The sequence below is a fragment of the Meles meles genome, chromosome 8 (assembly GCF_922984935.1).
Source record: "Meles meles chromosome 8, mMelMel3.1 paternal haplotype, whole genome shotgun sequence".
In the NCBI taxonomy this organism is placed as follows: Eukaryota; Metazoa; Chordata; class Mammalia; order Carnivora; family Mustelidae; genus Meles; species Meles meles.
Window position 1 is genome coordinate 7,282,152 of NC_060073.1, and position 6,124 is coordinate 7,288,275.

Below are 6,124 nucleotides of genomic sequence, written 5' to 3' on the forward strand. Positions count from 1 at the left end.
CTGTCCTCCTGGGGCTCAGAAATTGGGGTGGGGGGAGGGGTCAAAGGTGGAGGGAGGAACGGGGATGGCAGGGACAGTTAAAGACTTGAGTTGTCTCCCCCGTACTTCCAGGAATCAGATGACACAGGCCAACGGGGCTGAGGACAGTTCAACAGCAAAGGGACGGTTTACAGAAATGTGGGCAGTGTTCATGGAACCTGCCAAGGCGAGGCGGGGCTCCTGAGCGCTAGCTAGCCCGTGGGAAGCTGTTAGCACCCGCAGGCAGGAAGAGACGGGGGTGTCACCTGATAGGAGCTGTGGTTCTCCGTCGAACTTGGCCGTGGCTGAGCAGAAAGGCAGCCAGCCCAGAGTACATTCCTCATACCTCCCTCCACCTCCTGCCTCCCTCCGTCCAAACACAAGCAGCAGCCAGAGGACGGTAGAGCTTGCTCCCTGCAGCTCGCAGAACAGCGCAGCCTTGGGGGCCCTGAGCTGGGTGGAGCGAGGTGGAACGGGATCTGCCGGGCACACCGGGCTACACCTTCGGCGCCAGCGCCCTGTTGCCCCACCCAGGCTGGTAGGCGTGGGAGGGCTCTCATTGTTCTCAGCTCAAGGGTCCCTGACTGAGCAGGACCCAGGACTGAGGTGCACGGGGAGGGAGGGTATGGCCCCGGTGCCCCTGGGATCAGGAAAGGCCTGGGGAGCTGAGAACTATGCCCTGAGACACAGGGCCAGCCCTCAACTGGGGACAGTACCAAGAGGGGGGCCTCAGTGTCACATCTGGCTGGGAATGGGAGTTGGAGGGTGCCCTGGGAATTCCAGCCTTGAGAGTCAGACAACCTGAATTCTAGCCTAGCTGTGCAGTCATGGACAAGTTACCTGACCTCTCTAAGCCTCCGTTTTCCCATCCGTAAATGGGGGATCCTAAGACCCACTTCATGGGACGTTCTGGTGAGACTTCGGTGCAATGAGTGTAAAAATGCCTTCAGCCCCCTCTGGAAATGTTTGCTTCCACCTACTGAGAAGCAAAGCCCCGGAGAGGGGGCAGGGACCCCGAGGCCTCTCCCAAGCTAAGGCCCGCAACCATCCTCCCCAAACTGGGGAAATGGCTGCTTCCCAGACACCCAGCAATGATTCAGCCAAAAGATTGTCACATTTTTTAAAAATTGTCACATTTTTAAAAAATTTATTTTCAGGGGGCGCCTGGGTGGTTCAGTGGATTAAGCCGCTGCCTTCGGCTCAGGTCATGATCTCAGGGTCCTGGGATCGAGCCCCGCATTGGGCTCTCTGCTCCGCGGGGAGCCTGCTTCCTCCTCTCTCTCTGCCTGCCTCTCTGCCTACTTGTGATCTCTCTCTCTGTCAAATAAATAAATAAATAAATCTTTAAAAAAAAATTATTTTCAGGGCGCCTGGGTGGCTCAGTGGTTTAAAGCCTTTGCCTTCAGCTCAGGTCATGATCCCAAGGTCCTGGGATGGAGCCCCACATCAGGCTCTCTGCTCAGCGGGGAGCCTGCTTCCCTCCCTCTCTCTCTGCGCCTGCCTCTCTGCCTACTTGTGATCTCTCTGTCTTGCAAATAAATCAATAAAATCTTTAAAAAAATAAAGTCTTAAAAATAAATAAATAGAATTAATTTTCTTCCGATGTTTTATGTGGACAAATTTCAAACCTATGGAAAGATCGAGAAAATAAGCAACTCCTTGTACTCTCCACCTCTACTCACTAACTTCACGTTTTGCTGCCTTGGCTTCCCCTCCGTATCTATCCATATCTGCGTTTGTGTATAGCACACATCCTGCTATTATTTGGAAGGAGGCTGCAGACGTCTTACACTGAGCACCTCAATATTTCACAGGCATCCCTTAAGAACAAGGAGTGACCATGCGGCGCCTCGGTGACTCAGTTCGTTAAGTGTCCAACTCTTTAATATCGGCTGGGGTCATGATCTCGGGGTCATGGGCTTGAGCATAGTGTCCAGCTCCGTGCTCAGCAGGGGGTCTGCTTGAAATTCCCTCTCTCCCTTTGTCCCCCTAGCTCGCTCTCTAAAATATATAAATAGATCTTAGAAGAAGAAGAAGAAAAAAAAGAAGGGGTGCCTTGGTGGCTCAGTCGGTGAAGCGTCTGCCTTCCGCCCAGGTCATGATCCCGGGTCCTGGGATCGAGCCCTGTGTCAGGCTCCCTGCTCACTGCCTGCCACTCCTCCTCCTCCTGTCCTCTTAGTCAGTCTCTCTGGGAAATAAATAAAATCTTTTTTTTTTAAAGATTTTATTTATATGCCAGAGAGAGAGACAGCGAGAGAGGGAATATAAGCAGGGGGAGTGGGAGAGGAAGAAGCAGGCTTTCCGCTGAGCCAGGAGCCCGATGCAGGACTTGATCCCAGGACCCTGGGATCATGGCCTGAGCCAAAGGCAGACACTCAAAGACTGAGCTACCCAGGCACCCAAATAAATAAAATAAATAAATAAATAAATAAAATAAAATCTTAAAAAAAATAAATAAGAGCCACAAGACCTTACTAAGAAAGAGAACCATTGCAGACATAGTTAAAATGAGTTCATTAAGGTGGGCCCTGATCCAATATGACCGGTTACTTTAAGAAAAGGGAAACTTGGGGGGACCCGGCTGGCTCAGTCAGTAGAAGGTGCGATTCTTGATCTTGGGGTTTTGAGTTTGTGCCCCACGGGGTTAGAGTTTGCTTTAAAAAAGTTTTTTTTACCTTTTTTTTTTTTTTAAGATTTTATTTATTTGAAAGACAGAGTACAAATGGGAAGGGGCAGAAGGACAAGCAGTCTCCATGCTGAGCTCAGAGCCTGACACTGGGCTCGATCCCAGGCCCCTGAGATTGGGGTCTAAGCCGAAGTCAGACGCTTAACTTACTGAGCCACCCAGGCGCCCCCCCAATTATTTTTTAATTAAAAAAGGGGGAAACTTGGACACAAAGACACACAGGGAGAAGGCCATGTGAAGCTGCAGGCAAAGACTGGGGGGATGCTTCTATAAGCCACGGACCACCAAAGATTGTCAGCAAATCCCCAGCAGCTGGGGAGAGGTCTAGACCAGATTCTTCCTCGTGGCCTCAGAAGGAATCAGCCTGGCGGACACCCTGACCTCAGCCTTCCAAATTCCAGATGGGGAGACAAGACGTTTCTGCGTTTTTCTATTGTTTAAGCCACCCAATTCATGGTACAACTGTGTCCAAAATGTTTTTATTTTTAATCTTTTTTTTTTTTAAGATTTTATTTATTTATTTGACAGACAGAGATCACAAGTAGTCAGAGAGGCAGGCAGAGAGAGAGGGGGAGGCAGGCTCCCTACTGAGCAGGGAACCTGATACAGGGCTCGATCCCAGGACTCAGATCATGACCTCAGCCGAAGGCAGAGGCTTAACCCACTGACACAACTAGGTGCCCCCAAAATGTCTTTTTTTTTCTTTTTTTTAAAGATTTTATTTATGTGACAGACAGAGATCACAAGTAGGCAGAGAGGCAGGCAGAGAGAGAGAGAGAGGGAAGCAGGCTCCCCGCTGAGCAGAGAGCCTGATGCGGGACTTGATCCCAGGACCCTGAGATCATGACCTGAGCCAAAGGCAGCAGCTTAACCCACTGAGCCACCCAGGCGCCCCCCCAAAAATGTCTTTTATAGCATTTTTTAAAAAATCAGATATCTGATTCTAGATCAAAGGTTGCATTTGGTGGTGCAGGCTCTCAAGTCTCCATTAACCTTTGGTCTCCCATTTTTGTTGCCTCCATGATATTAACTTTTTTTTAAGGGTTCAGGCCTGTTGTTTTGTAGAATGGCCTGCAATTTACATTTTTCTGATAGTTTCCCCATGAAATTCACCTTTAACTTTTTTTGTCAAGAATATCACATGGCCAGGGCACCTGGGTGGCTCAGTCGGTAAGTGTCTGCCTTGGGCTCAGGTCAAGATCTCAGGGTCCTGGGATCAAGCCCCGAATCGGGCTCCGTGCTCAGCGGGAGTCTGCTTCTCCCTCTCCCTCTGTACCCTCCACTCCCACTCATAGGTGCGTGCTCACTCTCTCAAATAAATAAATAAAATGTTTTTTGGGGGAGGGTGTCTTTTTTTTTTTTTATTTGAGAGTGAGAATGAGAAAGAGAGCAGAATGAGAGAGAACTTGAGTAGGGCAGGGAGGAAGAAGGAGAGGGAGAAGCAGACTCCCGCTGAGCACGGAGCCCGATGTAGGGCTCGAGCCCAGGTCTCTGGGATCATGCCCTAAGCCAAATGCAGACATTTAACCCGCTGAGCCACCCAGGCGCCCCAATAAATAAAATTATTTTTAAAAAAAGAATATTATGGGCGCCTGGGTGGCTCAGTGAGTTGAGCCTCTGCCTTCAGCTCAGGTCATGATCTCAGGATCCTGGGATCGAGTCCCGCATTGGGCTCTCTGCTTGGCAGGGAGCCTGCTTCCTCCTCTCTCTCTCTGCCTGCCTCTCTACCTACTTGTGATCTCTATCAAATAAATAAATAAAAATAAAATCTTAAAAAAAAAAAAAAAGAATATTATAGGGGCGCCTGGGTGGCTCAGCGGGTTAAAGCCTCTGCCTTCAGCTCAGGTCATGATCTCAGGGTCCTGGGATCGAGCCCCACATCCGGCTCTCTGCTCCGTGGGGAGCCTGCTTCTCCCTCTCCCTCTGTCTGCTTGTGATCTCTGTCTGTCAAATAAATAAATAAAAATCTTAAAAAAAAAGAATATTACATAGTTGATTTGATTAAATTAACTTTGGGGGTGCTTGGGTGGCTCAGTCATTGGGCATCTGCCTTTGGCTCAGGTCATGATCCCAGGGTCCTGGGATTGGGTCCTGCATCAGGCTCCCTGCTCGGCGAGAGGCCTGCTTCTCCCTCTCCCACTCCCCTGGCTTGTGTTCCCTCTCTTGCTGTGTCTCTGTCAAATAAATAAATAAAATCTTTTTTAAAGATTTATTAATTTTAATTATGATACCTTTTGTTTTGTAAATTAGAGAGTGAATTCCGCGGTGACTCTCTCCCCTCCCCCCATGAGGTGAGTTTATGTCTATATGTTGTCATATATGCCCGTATATATACATACACTGGCCGACATCAAGAGGGGCTCCCCTCCCCCAGTCACCTTGCTTCCATCAGCAGAAATCACAGCAGAGCTTCAGAGCCCTTCCTACTGTTGGCAGGAAGCCCAGCCCTCGGAACTCTCACCCTCACACCGGCCCCCACCTCACTCCTGCCTCAGGACCATCAAAACTAGTCCTGCCCTTTATCCCTGTTGCTCAGCGTCCCTCCAAGGGACTCAGGCCTCCTAGGTTCTCCATGCTCTGGCTGTCCCCTTTTCTGACCTCATCTCCATGCACAGTTCCTACTAGCAATTCATGGTGCCCTCCAGGTTCATGGCCCATCTCCAGCAAAATCCCCCAAGTCCTCATCCCCTTCTGTAAATGGTCCTTAACCCCCCGCTCTAGCAGGAACCTGAGGTCACTACTGTACCTCCTTCTGTCACTGGGGCTGGAGGTGGGGTAGGTCCTCTCCATGATTCTCATTGCCGCTCACGGGCGCCCTCCTCCCTCCTTTCGGACACGCAGGTGGGCATGCATTCTAGCTTCGAACTTGCTGTCACTGCAGTTTTAATTCTTACAGACTCTTATAGAACATATGGATGACCCAGCGTTGAGTCTCTCTGTTCCTTGAACCCTCCTCTCCCGTGACCTTGTCTTCTTCCACCGCGCCCAAGCCACATGCTCCCATAGCCATCTCGGAAAGCTGCTCCAGCCTGCATGACAGCCACCAAATGCATGGGCTCTGAAGCCCTTGACAAGGGACTAGCTTGAGATGAGATGTGCTGTGCGTAGAAAACAGAGCGGATTTCAAAACCTTAGTGTCAAAATATATATAAATTATCATTAATAATTTTTATACCGACTACGACTTGAAAGAGCATTTTGGACATCATTAGAATTAATTTTGCTTAAGTCTTTTACTTTTATTAATTTAGCTACTAGGAATTTCAAAGTTATATATACATTTATAGATGTTATATTTCTACTGGAAGCACCGTGCTAGGTCTTTGCATTGCCAATAACGACAGCTCTCTCCCTGTAACTTCAATCCCAAGCATCCCTATCTCAAGCATCTCTAACCAACACCCCTATCTTTCCAGCTCC